The sequence below is a fragment of the Myodes glareolus genome, chromosome 24, assembly GCF_982192425.1.
Source record: "Myodes glareolus chromosome 24, mMyoGla1.1, whole genome shotgun sequence".
Classification (NCBI taxonomy): domain Eukaryota; kingdom Metazoa; phylum Chordata; class Mammalia; order Rodentia; family Cricetidae; genus Myodes; species Myodes glareolus.
The window spans coordinates 27,347,621-27,363,450 of NC_142049.1; positions in this window are offsets into that span (position 1 = coordinate 27,347,621).

Below are 15,830 nucleotides of genomic sequence, written 5' to 3' on the forward strand. Positions count from 1 at the left end.
AAAGCCAAGGGGTGCTTTGTGTGAAATCTGCCATATTACGGGAACATTTGGTTTCTGAACTGCCTTAAAACGGTGACCTTTTTGCAACTGCCAAATAAACATTCTGCAAGCTGCACTGGTGTCGAACAAAGTATCATCCAATAGTTGATGATGCTGATCAAAGAGTTGCTTTCAGGGCCTTTTGTCATTTTGACCAGAAAAAAAAGGCATTTGCTGGAAGGCTGAGCAGAAACTGGCTTGCTTTGCTTTAAATGAACAATAAAAAAAAAAAAAATTGAAACTGCACAGCACACAGATCTCTGAACAAAACACATCCAAGAAAAGAGAGGAAAGGGAGGGGAGAAGAGGGAATAAAACATCAAGTTCCGGGGAATACATGACTAATTTTGAATTAAGGAAAACTGGGGGTGTCTGTTCCAGTGGGAGTTGTCCCCAAAGATCGACAACTACAAACGTTAGTCATCGAGGCCTGGAAAATACAATCTGTAGCGCATCTAGTACATTTTGCCCGAAAGATGCAATCTAGGAGAGGCATGCTTACCCACGGAGCTGCGGTCTGCCTCCCAGGGACAGATCTGCAGTGAAGTCTAGCCAAGTCTCGCTGACTCACCAGGCTCTCTCTGCCACTCTCTGGATCGCACCCAGCGAAGGCACAAGCTGGCCCCGTCCTTCATTTAGTCATACTGTTTAGCCTGCAGGCTAGGTGACAAACCCTACTTCTGGTTATAGGTTCAAACGAAAGCAAGGGGGACCTGGAACATGGTACCGGGGTGAAGTTGACAATGCTAACCACTGTGGCGAGCTACTGAGAGATCTTTTTTATTTTCTACTTTTGTTTGTTTCTTTATTTTTATGGTTTTAGTGTTCTTGAGACAGGGTCTCACTGTGTAACCCACGCTGGTATGGAACTCACAAGTCTGCCTCAACTTCCCAAGTGCCAGGGCGACAGGTAAGCACCTCCACCCATCCCAGCTATATTTTCTCTTCTTAATGGGTGGCAAACCCAATTATTGGGTGGAAGGATGGAGGCAAGAACGTGCAGATAGAGGGAGAGCTGGAGACATTCTACAGAGAGAGACCCAGCTTCTCCTTGTCCTGTCAATCTACTGAGGACACCAGCTCAAACCACTTCTATTGTGAGGACATTCCTCTTACCCAAGGGACGTGGGTAGTTCAGAAGGACAAATTACTTTTAAAGAAAATTTTATTTCCAACCAAAGACAATAAATCCCCCAAAATTAACTCTTAGGAAAAAAAACAAACTTTTAAGTTTTTAAACAGCTCAGGATAATGAAAAGCTTGTCTCAGAGGTTGGGCCACATTTAAATCCCCAGTCACACAGGTTGCTCCATCTTGCATTCCTCTGTGCAGCTGAAAATGTGGCTCAGCTGTTGTCTATAAAGATAGCCTGGAATCTTCCAGACAGGAGAGGCCACCTTCCTCTGCAAGCCAGCTCAGCAGCTCCTTGCACTGAACTGGTAGAAACCCCAGGAGAAAGGAGCCAAAACTCCACCACCAATACCTCACTGGATTCCCCTGCTCGCTGAAAGTACCAGCTGCCTACCCATGCCACTGACTTGCACAGGCTCCAGGAGAGTCATTGCCAAAACTCACGACACCCAAGGAAACCTGTGTCGAACAAACAACAAACAGTCTCTGTGCGTAAGATCTTTGAAATGCAAGCTCCTGAGTTTGAGTTACAGAAAGCTGGGGGTGGCTGTTCCAGTGGGAGTTGACCCCCAAAATCAGCAACTACAAACGCTGGCCATTATGTTTGTATCCTGACTATATTTTAACTGAAAATTCCAATATTTGAAATTGAATTTTAACATAGTGTTCTGTGTTTCTATTAACGAAATCTTTAAAAAAAAAGCCTCAGAGTACATGGTCTCTGAGGTACTTTATCGCAGATTCCCACGATTCTGTTGGTATTCTGTTGGCAAGGTGGCGCAAGTTTCCGGCTTGTTGTATGATGGTTTTGCTCTTTTTCCTCTTTGGGGGCCGGCCACCCAGCTCCCAAATAAATCACACACATGGAGGCTTATTACTACTTAAGAATGCCCAGTCTTATCTTGGCTTGTTGCTAGCCAGCTTTTCTTAAATTATCCCTCTACATTTTCCCTCTGGGCTGTATCTTTCTTACTTCTGTATATTTTACTTTCCTTCTTATTCCGTGGCCGGCTGGGCAGGTGGGTGGTTGGCCCCTGACATCCTCCTCTCCTTGACCTTGTTGCTCCTCTTTCCCCCCAGTTCTTCTATTTGTCCTCTCTGCCTGCCAGCCCCACCTATCCCTTCTCCTCCCTCGCTACTGACTGCTCACCTCTTTATTAGACCATAAGGTATTTTAGACAGGCAAAGAATAATAGCTTTATAGAGTTAAACAAATGCAGCATAAACAAAAGCAACACATCTTAAAATATTTTTCTACAGCAGTGGCTAGGTCCTGCTAGGCAGCGTGATTGTACTCAGGCTGGTCCTGCCCCATGGGAGACGGCCCCTTCCTTCTCACCCTTCTGGTAGATACTTGAGCTCATGAATCAAGATGTCTGATTGATATGGAAACTCTTTCCAACTGATCCATCCCTAAGTTCATAAAAACAAACCCTTTGACTACAAGCCCCATCAGGCACCGCTATGCCCATGGAAAGAATCCCAGAGAAGTACAGGTACCATTGGTCTAAAGGCCTTTTCTAGAATCACTGTGGATTATAAAGCAAGTTTCCCTGAAAGCATATATCAGTATCTTCCAAAATAAGTTTCCTTTCCTTCCATTTGGCTCCTAGGATGACCAGAGAGATGTGAGACCAGACTGTCACCTAAGTCCCAAGTTTTAAAGATCAGGAGTGTGAGAGGTAAGTCCTGAGCAGGTCCTATGAGGAAAGACTCATTGCCACATTGGTTATATGTCTCCTTCTTCCTGTTCTGTAAACACAGGTTAGTATGTCTTTCCCTTGACTGGTATGAGAAACAAGCATGGATGGTTCAGGGCCACGGTCATATCTAGAAAGGAAAACCCTAGATTTGTGAAGAAAGGGGTTCTGACTTTTTACAGATGCCTCACACCATACCTCGCAGAAGAGAAGCAGTATGTCACGGCTCTAGAGAAGGCGCTTCTCTTTCCTTTTCAGATCGTACAAATTCCCTTTCTGGGGTTACAGTACTGAAGAGTCTTAGCCTGGCGCTCACGATTCACCTCACGGTTCTGCCGCCAGAAGTCTTCAGCCAATATGAGTTGGTTGTGAGGGTCTATCTCCATCCTGGCTTCTGCTGGTTTGTCTTTGACTTCCGTGGCTGTGGAAGCCCACTTTCATCCACTTTCAAGGTAACGTTGTCTTCTCTGTATGCCTGTCTGACTTCAGAGTAATCTTGGGCACTTAGGAGGGCAGCAACCATATTGAATTATGGGATATAAGGTTAAGTTTACCTTAGTCACCTCTGCCAAGATGCTATCTTCAAACAAGGTCACATTCTGAGAAAATGGGGCTTACATGAATCTGGGGACACCCAAGGCAACCCTAAATTAGTTCCCTCTATTGACTGATCAAAGGAACACCTGTTAACTCAGAAGGCCCTGGATCAAGTAGCTGCTTCCCTTCAATTTCCATTCTGTCAGAGTACATCTTTCTCCTCTCCTGCGAGCCTGAAACCAAACCCTTTCATGTACCAGTCATCCTGAATGGTCCCTCCACACAGGAGGTTCCCCCGCACAGCTTCGAGCACAATACTTTGTCCTGGCTCTGATGTCTACTCCAAGCCATATTGGATGCATCCTTCAACACCCTGCCTAGACCCGCAGTAATCCACAACTCCGTAATTAAGAGTGCACCTGGGACTCTTCCTAGTTTTCTTCCAAAATTTTAATGTTTCTGCTTGCTTTATTATAAGTTCACTTCAGAGGACTCACTAAACCCAAGCGTCTCAAGTCATTTTCCCTCAAGGAAGAGTTGCCAGTCATAGATGGAGACAGAGAAGCAGCTGGCTGTGATTAGACCGACCCTCCATCCAAAGGAATCATCTGGGCTTCCTTCGCAGGTGGCATCTGAAACAGGAAGCAGGACCCCTTAAAAGTGTCGCCAGAGAGCAGGTGTGAAGGTATAGAGGGAGAATGAGCTCAGGATCAGGATCCCTTGGCACTCCTATAGGCGAAGTCCCATCCTGGGAGGTATTCTCCAGGGTTCCGATTGAGATGTGAGTTCTTACGGAATTGACTGTGTGTTCCAGAACAACACATTTAACTTCTCAGCACCTCCCTTCGGCTTAGAAAATGGGGTCTGAGATCGCTGTTCCATGGATGTGCTCAGAAATTAAACACAGAAAGCCACTCCACCTAGTTACCTATTCTAAGAGAAAGAGATTCTTGGTGTTTATCAGTTCTCCCTCTGGAGTCTTTTCAAAAATGATCTTCCACCGCTGTATGCACAAGCAGGGCCAAAGAAGGGTCTTTACATAAACACAGCTTTTATAGATGTAGCCAAGGATTCAGAAACCGACATAAGACACCCAGAGCCCTCTTTAAAGGATTCAGGTACAGCATGCGATTAGGATCAAACATCCTGGGAGACGTCTCCAGTGTCTGGCAACCAGAGTCCCCTAACACTGGGGTGATTGCTTAAACCCAGAGCTGAGAGTCTCTGAGCAAGCCCGGAACGATCGACGCTAGATGGCGCTGCGCAGCTAAGAAGCCCGAGGCAGCTGCGGCTGGGTGACTGTCCTAAGTGAGACCTGTGGAGAGACGTGGGGGAAGGAAGGATGTTTCTGCAAGATCTCTCACCCAGAAAGACAGGCCTGATCAGTTCCTGACCTATTTTTGCCTTCTCGTCATCATTTGCTGAGTTATACACCATCTTGTATATTTTAAAACACGCGCCACCACCCTCCACCACACACACACACACACACACACACACACACACACAGAGAGAGAGAGAGAGAGAGAGAGAGAGAGAGTAATTTCAACGGTAAGGCTCACACATTTATGTTTTTCTTTAATTAAAATGAGATGTAAAGGGCTGATCACAAAAAACCAAATCAGCCTCGTGATTCTTGACCAGCAGATGAAGTCTGAGTTCAGTGAAGCACAATCGCAAAGTGATAATGCACAAACGAAATTAAAGAACTGGCTTTAAAAATAAATCGGCTTCTGAGGAAATTCAACACACGGCACTCAAGGCGCGGGAAACCCACTTCTGGAAGTCTAGGCGGTGTTCAAGGCAGTTCTGCCCATGGTGGCCTCAGAAGGGGCGGGGCCATGATCCGGCAAGCCAAGCGCTGGTCATGGGAGAGTGAGGACTGAGCTTGACCCCAGAACCCATGGAGAAAGCTGGATTTGGGGGCGCCCCTGATCTCAGGGCTTCCAGAGGCAGAGACGGGGAGATCTCCCTGGAAGCCCACCCAGCAGTCCAGCATTCTCAGGGCGTGCCAGGCCAATGAAAGACCTGTCTCTAAGGGGGGAAAAGGAGGAGGGAGTGAAAGGCTCCTGGGGAAGGAAGAAGGGAGGGAGGGAGGGAGGAAGAGAGGGAGGGAGAAGCTACCTGATGTTGACCTCTGGCCCCTGAGAACACCTACACTCACACATGTGGTCATGGCATGCATTCACGTGCATGATAATAAGAGAGAGAGAATCAAGTCTGGAAATAATCGGTGGAACCCTATGAACAATGAGACGGTGTGGACTCCGTGTTGGAGCAGCATTGTATTGGGCTCCGTGAGAGGACTCTGGTACAGAAGACTTGCACTATCCATTTCTAAACATTCCCAAACAGACAAACCAGCCTGCAGACAGAGGCGGCAGGCCAGTGGTGCCGTCCTGCCCCGAGAGAGACGCGAGGAACTTTCTGGAACAGCTTCACTGTGTTAGTTCTTCACCCTAGCAGGGGACGCTGCCTGAGTGTGGGGGGGGATCTGGAAAAATGCCCGGGGCTGAAACGGTTAGGTTTGCAGCTCAGCTAGGCTAGTAAATGTCTCTCCTACTCCGCTCACACCCTTTTAGAAGATTCCGCCCGGCTTGCTTTCCCTCCAGTTTGAAGAATATGGCTTCTTTGTAGCATCTGTCCCTCCCGTCTAATTTTTTTGTTTTGTTTTGAATAATTTAGCTAAAGACTTCATTAGTTGTGTTTTAAGTGCTTGTGCGTCCAACTAATGAATTGTCCAAATCCCCATCATCAGATTTCCATTTCAGTCATTAGAACCTTAATTGTCAAGCAGCTGAAACGATTCCTATTGTTTATTCTAATTGCTATTAGGAAGATGCACCAGAATTATTTGTAATTTATTAGTCACATAAAAATAATGAGGGATAAATAAAGCACTTTGCCCTGCAGTGATTTCCAAGGTGCAGGGAGAGCATGTTTAAGCACAGACGCTCTAGGTTGCTCTGTCTCTACTTCGTGCCTCTAGCTGCCCTGCTGACCTTCCAGTTGCCTTTTCCCACCTACTAGGGCACTTGAGGACCTCACAGGTTGCTTACTATGGCTCCACTCAAGATCCATTTGGGGAAAATAACTGGCTTTCATCGCTATACCCTCACTCTGATTGAAGCCATGCTTGTTTTTCATTCATGGATGTCACATTGCCAAACCCAGGGAGACAGGTTACCTGCTGCATCCAGGACCAGAGGCCAGGACAGCAGTGCACTGCATCCAGAACCTTGGGGAATAGCAAACAACTCTGCCAGTAAAGTGCCTGCCTTGCAAAGATGAGAACCTGAATTTAATCCCCAGAACCCACATTTAAGAGAGCAAAACTGAGTGTGGTCATTTATGCTTGTAATCCAAGCACGTGGGACATGGAGGCCGGCAGATCCCTGGAGTTTGCTAACTGACCAATCTAGTCTGCTTGCTCAGTTTGAGGCTAGTGAGAAAGAATGCTGAAAATTAGAATTAAAAGGAGGCAGAAAGGGGTGGGTCAGGAAGGACACCCAAAGTTGTGTTCTGGTTTACACGTGCAGGGACACACACAAGAAGTTGTGACCAGCCTCGGGCTACAGGAGTCCATGGAACAAGAAGCCTGTCTGAAGAGACAAGGGGGAGCCAGTCCCCAAGCCACAGACTCTAGAGCAAGATCTGGAGTGGGTATACTCTCCTCCAGATAAAGGATGCAATGCCCTTTCCTTGTGTCTGCCACCCCCTCCCACACACACACAGAGGGACTAACTATCTACATTTTGCCTGCATCAATGCTGAGGCTAACAGTTCCCACCTTGTTTTGTCTTCGAGAGTCATGAGAGTCTGTCATGAGCATAGTCCCTCTGTCAAGCACTTAACGGTGAAGACTCCAGGAAACCACACCCCTAACTTACCAGGGCTTTACATTTCTTCAGCCAGAGAATAGACTGCAGGTGATAAACTGGGTCCCCTTCCACACCTCACCCTCGTTCCCTGGTCCCCTTTGACCTTTCTTGAGGTCCTTGCGGAATCTCCGGGTTAGGGTTGGGTGTCGCAGCCATGCGTTCCTATACATGTTCATCCAGTCACGACAAAGGGTGTCCGCTCTCCCAGACCAAGTGTGTTCACACCCCCATGCTTTATTTATTTAATTATTTATATGCTTTTGTTATGGAAAGAAAGAATGGGTTCAGGGCCTCCAAAGTTTACCGATAATATCATCCAACCATTGTGGCCCACACCTAGAATCCCAGCACTTTGGTAGAACAATATTGAGATATCTCAAGTTCAAAGTCAATGTGAATGATGTAACAAGAGTTTATTCCTCCCAATAAATTAATTTGTTTGAAAATGTCACCCTCATAATCCAGTATGACCCTTCTCTGCTTTACCATCTAGAAGGAAGGATTATAAAGGTTCCTACTTGGCTGGCAAGATGCCTCAGTGAGTAAAGGCACTTACTACCAAGACTGATGAACTCAGTCCAGTCCCCTGGGACCCATACGATGGTAGGACGGAACCAACTCCCATATGCCCTCTGACCTTTGTATATACACTATACGCACACATCCCATAAACAAATGATACATATATCAATAAACCCTTACTACATTTTTCTTATTTTTTTAAATTTTCATACAATATGTGTTGATCCTTTTCTCCTCATCCAAGTCTTCCCAAATCCTCCTCACAACCTATGAGAGAAGTTTCTTAGAATATATACATATACAAAAGGGATTTAAACAGAGTCCCCATATATGGTGATTTGAATGAAAATGGCTCCCACAGACTCATATATTTGAGTACGCAGTTCCAAGTTCATAGAGGTGTTTGGGAAGGATTAGGGGTGTGCCTGTTTTGGGGGAGGTGCATCCCGGGGACAGTCATTGAAGTTTCCAAACCCATATGTCATGCCCACTCCAAACCCTGCTCCGTGTTCACTGTTGGAGATGTGGTTCCTCAGCTGCCGCTCCAAACATCTACTTTCTGCTACCTCTGCTCTGTTGTGATGGATGCCAACCCATCTTAGCCGAGGTGGTATTGCGTCTAGGGAAACATTATTTCTCAGTTTAGCCTGTAGGTGGGTACATTCACAACACTAAGCTCTAGCCAAGAAAATAGGAACTGACATTATTGGGACTTGACTATGAGACTTCTGTTGTATGAGAAGATAAACAACCATGGAAGTTCATTTGGTCCTGCTAGTGTTTCTGTTCCTCGGCTGGAAGGAGGATGTAACTTTAATAGCTATCTTGGGTCATAAGGGGCAAGGACAAAGGACTCAGAGCAACAAATCAGAGGCATTCTGCTCCTCCACTGCACTCAGGGGAATGCCACGCCAGCTCTGCTGCCGCTGTTTTCTCTCTAATGTGACACACTATGGGCGAGTGCCTAAAGCCCCACCTTCACAGGTTAATTCGGTGTAAAGCAAGGGGTGAGGAATTACAGGCGGTATATATCCGGGAGAGAGGACCAAGTGGGACCATTTCTGCAGAGAAGGGAAGTCTAAGGTCAGGCCCCAGGCTGCTGGGCTCAGCCTCAAGACAGCGCAAAGCTGCATGCCCTCTGGAGCAGAGAAGAGAAGGGCCGGAGAGAAGAAAGCACCACCCACTCTCTTCATGCAACTGAACTTCATCGGAAGAGTTTTAGGCACCTCCCTGACTTAAGGAAACATCAGCCGAGAACACAGCCTCTCCAGCCTGCTATACAGAAACAGAAAGAAAAAAGCAAGACCCGGGGAGGTCAATGGAGCCTAGCTGGAATCCAGGTGAGACCCCAGTCAGCCTGAACCTAGAAGGGAGCAAGGTCCTAGAGATGATGGGCGACAGAGGAGTCAGCTGTGATGGCGTCTGGCAGGTTGATGGGGTGGCAGGTTGTGTCAGGCAAGTGGCACAGTGTTCTGACAGGAGCCAGTGTCAGGACAAGAAAATCAGCTCACGTTGGCTCATACCGAGTCTGGGACCCCTCAGGACCGTCTTCTTCCGCAGCTGGAGATTGCTGTGTATCAGGGCCTGTGACCCTGTGAACACGCCAGCCAGGACCCAGCTATCCCTTCCGAAAACAGTCAGAAAAGCCTCTCTCCATAAAGCTGAGATTACGAACGAGGTTAACAGCCGATGAGAATTAATTTACAGAGAAACATTCTGGAGTTTCCACGGAAGGCAAGAAGCGGCAGGTGAACTTTGTATAGATGAGCGCAGGATGGCTACCTTCCAGGAAGATGATCCCGGCCGTTCTCAGTTCAAAATGCCTGCTTCTCATACAATGTCAGTCAGGAAGCTCGTCTGAGGTTTAGTATGTAAAGCCCCCTGGACACCAAGAAGAAATAGCAGTATAATGAGAAAGGACAGTGCTACAGAACCATGTCATTGAATACCAAGTGCTGTTTCAGCTGTGCCAGCCCAGACCGTGCCCGCGCAGTTACAGAGCCAGCCACAAGAGGGCAGTCTAACACGTTCATGCCCAAAGCCCTGCGGCAGGACATGTAGTCTAAGGCTTGGAAATGACCAACACTCACATTCTCTCCTAGGGAATTCTCTCAATTGAGAAAAAGTTCACAGCATGCAAGCAAGGGCCACATCAAAGCCCGATGCAAAGCTCCAAACGTGAAATTTATTCAAATCTACGAATAGAACTAAACCATGATGGAACTACAGGTAGGAAAGATAAAGATTATAAACTTTGTTGATTACAAAATTAGGGCTTACAGGAAGTACAAGGCAGGACATGCGCAGGGCAGAGAAAAGAAAACCAACGGAAAGACTTTACATTAACTTTCACACAATTCCTGCGATTTTGTTTTTGGTTGGTTTTGTTTTATTTTTAATCAGGCCTGGAGTTCTAGGAAGACGTGATTGAGATTCATAGCGTTCTAAAGCTACGCAAATGAGGGGCTGAACCACATGAGCAGCCAGTTCCAGAACCTGAGGAAAATGATAAAAAAGTATCTGTATTTCAGATGGGGGAGGATAATAAAATCGGGAGCAAAACTTTAAAATGAGATAGAGGTGGATGGAGGAAGGACTGAAGTACTTTCTAAGAAAAATACAAAATGCAAAATTGACCCCAGAAGAGGGAGAAAACATAAAGAAGAGGGAGAAAACATAAATAGAACAATAAGAATGGAAAAAACACAGAAGAAAATGGCAATAACTGTGGGATTTATGAATGAAGTTACATTCCTATGGCAGAAAACCTTGTAATAGTGTTGTGCCAGCCATCCTGATGCAGAATTTAATCCCAACCCTCTGGAGGCAGAGGCAAGCGGATCCATCCATCTGCATTCAAAGGGTGGCCTGTTCTACATATTAAGTCCCCATACCAGTCAGGGCTTCACACGGAGGAACAAAAACCCTCCAGCAATGATAATAATAATCAATATTATAATGGTTCTTTGAATAATCTTGTCAAGCATTGAGGGGAATTGGATTCCATCCTAGCACCAAAATAACTTCCTTTTTTTTTTCCTCAGAATAAAAGCAAGGTTAAGAAAAGTAGGTATATATGAGCTGCTTTGTGTAAGATGTAAAGATTCAGACAGACATGCGGTGTAACGGCTTCCTGATGTTAACAGACCGATGGGCCCTGAGGTAGGCACTGAAGTCGTTAATAGGGAGACTCAGAGACCAGATTCTCTGGACCAGAATCCCAGCTGTGGCACCTTGTAGCTAGCTGTGTGGCTGTCAACCATTTCCTTACGTGTGCTCAGTTCCTTCAGCAGTAACAAAGCAGCCTAGAACAGCATCTAATAGCCATAAACCCCTACAGAATATTACACATGGTGATCTTTGCTCCTTGCCATTGCTGCTTGGAGTCCAGAAAGGCTCAAGCACATTCCCAAATCATCAGATGTGCATCCCTCATTAAACCAGTGCCGTGTGTCTGGTGGTGGTGCACGCCTTTAACCACAGCATTTGGAAGACAGAGGCAGATGGATCTCTGTGAGTTCGAGGCCAGCCTGGTCTACAGGGTTCCATGACAGTTAGGGATGTTAAACAGAGAAATCCTGTCTTGAGAAAAACAAAGCAACAACAACAACAACAACAACAACAACAACAACAACAGCAAAAACAGTGTTGTGCTTGCATGAAAGTGCACACACCCTCCTGGACACTTTAAATCAGCCTTAATTTGTTTCCAATGTCAAATCCAGCATGATACTGTGTAAATAGTTGTTATGGAGCTGGGAGCAGGAAGGAATGATGGGAACACCGCCTGTTTAACTCTTGACAGTTTTCTGAATATTTTTGGTGTGTCCTTGGCCAAGTTCATGGATACAGAATCCACATACAGAGAGCCACCTGTGGACTTCCTCCCCTGTCCTGCAAAAAAAAAAAAAAAAAAAGAAAAAAAGAAAAAAGAAAAAACTGAGGATGTCTAAGAAAGCATTTCTACCAGTTCGCTTGGGAGACTGGGGGTAGTGGCGCTGACAGAGAAAGGCTTGCAACCTGCTGTTGTGCCAGATCCTTCCTGAGCTTCCAGAATATCTGCACAGCTGCACAGGGCTGCAGTCTGTGGAGTCGCTGGGCACTCCGGGTTTCATGGTAGACCCTCTCTGCATCTATTCCATTTAAAGAAACTGTATTCAGGCCTAGCACAACTCCGCCCAGCTAACCACAATTTTGCATAGCTGTATGCTTTCTACAATGTCAAATGGGAAAAATGAGAGAGGAAACTCATGATAAATTACGACCAATATAGTCTCGCTTTTTTTTTTTTTAAAGAGGAAATCATTTAACAAAGACAAAGAAGACTAAGGGAAATTAGGCAGAGGAGATGAGGGAGCAAGCCTGGCATTCAGTGTTTTGGGCAAATGTAAGACAGTTCTATCGAGAGCGGGTTCAACAGACCTTGGTAAATTCACACATAAAGCCGGAGAGTTTCAAACCCATGTTGGGCACACATTGGGCTGTTAAATTAGCGTACTTGGAAACAGGCGTGCCCTTCGACCCCACTGCTCGGTACAGGAACTCTTCTCAGGAGAAAAATCATACCAGGATTGATAATCACAGCAACGTTGTTCTTAAGGAAGAGTCCAAATGCTTTAGGATGCTGGTTAAGCTATGTTCTGACTAGTGAGGTATTATGCGGAAGGCTACGTGAAAGAGTGTGATGTTTGTCTAAGAAGCCCCTACAGAATGAGGAAGTCAAGGACAGTCACGTATACAGTAAGCTCCTTTTTTTGCGTAATGCCTCGACATCCACACACATGACTTCCAGCGACGTATTCTCATAACTTACTTAAAGGCACAGCACAGGTACTCCTCCTCTATGCCCAGTGTTTTCAGGCAGCAGGCATCTTCCCAGATTCCTTTCTATGCATCAGTTTAGCCTAGAGAACTGCCAATATGTGTGATTGCTTTTGTTACTTTTAACAATATGAATGTCGTCGCTGTGTATACTGCTCTGAAATGTTCTTATTTTCCAAAAGATAAAGTATTTGGGGGACCTAATGAGATGGCTGATCAGGTAAGAGACCTTGGTGTGCAAACATGAGGACCCAAGTTCAAATGCCTTCCTTTTCATACCCTTTGATTGAGTCCACGTCCTGGAGGAACTACCACTGAAATTAAAAACACACAAATGGTTATTAAACTCCTCTTTTGAAAGCGGTCCCCAAGCGGGCGGTCCACCTTGCTCTTGTGGATCTCTCTCTCCGCAGTGCGCTCCTCCGATACTGAGAGAGCTTGTCATGACTCAGTGTACCACTGGAGCTCGACCGAGTTGGAAATTCTTCCACAGAACACTTGGAATGTTGTTGGCACCGGAAGTTAATGTGTTTGGAAGGCATTCTGGTCTTCCTTTCTTTTGTCATGTTCTATTTGAGTCTGGAAAAATAACACAACCCCACCTTTGCTATTTTTAGCAAGATGGCACAGCTCGGTTCTGACTTCCATAAGTGAAGTAGACTGAACCATTCAGAACCCTACCCCAGCTCACCTGGGATGTAGAGACAACAGCAAGCAGAACAGCAAGCAGAACAGGTGCCTCTTGTGACCAAGATGTAAACACCTAGAGAAATGTAGAGATTTGGCATCTGCACTGATAGACTCCTAAATGAACGCTCTTGGCCACCCCATCACCTAGACTTCTTGCAGTGTGACAGAAGTGAATTTTCAATTTATTAAGCCAGATTTTATTGTTTTAAACTCAATCCTTAAACAAGATGGAACAGAACAGAGAGAGATGAAAAGCCAACTTGACAGAGTTTCTTTTATCTTAAGGGACATAGAGAGCTAACCAAGCCTTTCAAATATCTAGTAGAATACGAAAAGTAGAAATTGAAAGTGAGCAAACGTCCACAGTATGGATGGAAGCAGAAGGAGAAATGCATTGTGTTGCCATGGTGCCCACATGGTACCCAGCATGTTCTTATGAAGGTGGAGAAGACATCACTACTCTGTTTTCAAAATGGGATCCTCACTCTAGGGAGGGTCAGAAACCCCATATCAAGGACACATCATGAAAAAGAAATGGTGGCCAGAGGTGATATAGAATTCTAACTTGTCTTCAACCTGTTGGTCACAGTCCCCTGGGGAATCACATATCAGATAGCCTTCTTATGAGATATTTATATTACAGTTCATAAAAGTAGAAAAATTACAGTGATGAAGTAGCAATGAAATTCATTTTGCGATTGGGGTTCACCACACCATAAGGAACTGTTTTAAAGGGTCACAGCCTTGGGAAGGTTGAGAATCTCTGGGTTAGAGGAACAAGATTGTTTCCCTGAGAACGACACAGAGGTCCCGTTCAGGGCTTGATCATATTATACCAATAGCCCTCCCTCAATCTTTGCTGTCTCTAACAGAAACTCCCTCATTCTTTTACTTTACATGTTGGGTATCATTCTCTTCTTATATTCCTTTCTGAGTCACTGGTTGTCACCCTGCAATGAAAGCCCAGGATGCAGGATTCGCAAGGACCTTCCTGCAACAAGCTTGGCTGAGGGATGACTGACAGCTCATTCCCGTTTATTAGCTGCTAGAGTTTGGGACCTTCACACGCAGTAGCAAGTTTTGCTAACATGCACAAAGACCATATTTACTATTTCGTTCAATCGCTCCATGCCAAGCAAAAATGGAGTGTTATAAAAGTAGTTTTCTTAGAAAAACTTTTTTTTAAAAAAAATCATATTGAACTGCAATGGGATTCAGTCTTTGTTGAGAGCTGTGCTTAGCTCACAGATGGAATATTGAGAACAGTGCTAAATCACAGATGGTATATTTTTTCCTATATTTCACAGAACAGGCCATTTCTACCACTTTTTTTCTTTTACATTTTGCTCTTGGTAATCCTGTAGATTGAAAAAAAATACTAAACTAAAAAGAAACGCGAAAGCATTTACTTTTAGTGCTGTTTACATTCTTACTCTTTAGAGGATGGATACATTACTGAATATTCTGTGGCATAATTTACTTTTAAAAAAACTCAGAGTGTAATTCATTTTAGGTGAGCAATTTGTTTTATGAGCCGTGTATGTTTATTTGGGGTTGCACTGATTTTTTTATTGAGTGCAATAAAGACACTTCTTATCAATTGATTTGTTGTATCAACAGTGGGCTGCCTTCCAGACTGAAGTGTGGAGGCTTTGTGGACGACATTAGCCAGCGTATAATTTCACCACATATATGAATACAGGGGCATTTGGGCCACGCACGCTGCCTGTTATAACCTCACTTCTAGGATTGTAGCTTGATGGGGCATTATCCCTCCCACACAGAGCATAACATGCTTGTCAAACGAGCTCTCCCCTCTCTGATGGGCCCGGCACACATACAATCATGCCAATTTTTATGCCAACTGATAAAATCAGAAGTTCAAAAGTTCACTTCCAATCCCATGTGACACAGAAACGCGAAGGGCTGTAAGCAGATGCGTCCCGTGAATCATTCATTGCATTTGGGGGGTGTGAACTGGAAGTATTCCATCGCTATTTTAACAGTGTTCAAACAGGACCAGGAATAGATTCTTATTCCAGAAATGGGTAAGTCCGCGGCATCTGTGTGCCCTGCATGCCTCTATAACATATGGGTGTGATGAGTACTGTCCTTTGGGGCCGAGTGCCTATGACTCCTAGACCATGGGGCCCACACAGAGCCTGTTACTAATTCTCCCATGTCTATACAGATTGCAATATTTACACTTCCCAGATTCAAAAAATCATACTTGGTTAATTAAATAATGTTGGTGATCTCTTCAAAGTGCACATCCCAATGTCCTGGGGAACATTCCCCAGCACCTCGGGGAAGCCACCCCCATGCCTGAAGCAGATGTAAAGTGATGTACACACACCACCGAAGCCGAGCTGAGAGATTCAACAGCTGGGCAGATGGGCTAGGGGATGTAAAATCAGGAAGCTATGTCTTTAGAAAAGTATTTTTTTATTCCTCGGATATCACATCTGGCTGCATCAAGTTGTCGTTATGACGTGGTATTTAAGATGAT